Source organism: Phytophthora infestans, genomic scaffold (genome assembly GCF_000142945.1).
Source record: "Phytophthora infestans T30-4 supercont1.135 genomic scaffold, whole genome shotgun sequence".
NCBI classification, from domain to species: Eukaryota; Oomycota; class Peronosporomycetes; order Peronosporales; family Peronosporaceae; genus Phytophthora; species Phytophthora infestans.
The window spans coordinates 237,227-237,824 of NW_003303624.1; positions in this window are offsets into that span (position 1 = coordinate 237,227).

The following is a 598-nucleotide window of genomic DNA, read 5'->3' on the forward strand; positions in this document are numbered from 1 at the left end:
TAAATAAAGGGTAGGGACTAAGGCGGGGAATAATAAGGGTATAATTTCCCAATCTACTTCGCTCCTCCGTGCCTGCTCTTTTTTGCTCCAACGTACTCGGGCGTTTCAGAGCGGTTCAGCTTGCGAGGTCAGATGTGTCTTATTTTTCTTCTTGGAGGTACCAAGTCAGCGACTCATCGCCTTCTTGACGGTTGACAGGCTTTCCTTGCGGCGCACTTCGGCCCGACTCAGGTGGTGGGGCTTTTCCTCCCAGAACTTAACCGCTTTTGGGCCGTTCTCGCAGGCAATACAGCGCCGCATGATGTCCCGCCCGCTGATTGTACGGATCGTACGGAGCGCATAACCGTACTGAAGCTTCCCGCAGCAGACGCAGCGCGCTCGGGGGTCTGTCGTAGACCGCTGCGGGTTCAGCAGAAGCGGGTCAATCTTCGCCTCGCATTGCTTGCACGTAGGGCCCACCATTTTGCAAACTGTGAGTAAGTTAGCAACATATATTGTTTTAACCAATTACTTGCGTCCAAATATTAGCCAATAGCACGGTAATAAAAGGCTGATATTTATTATTAAGCAAAATAGTAAAATGCTGTATATTATTAAT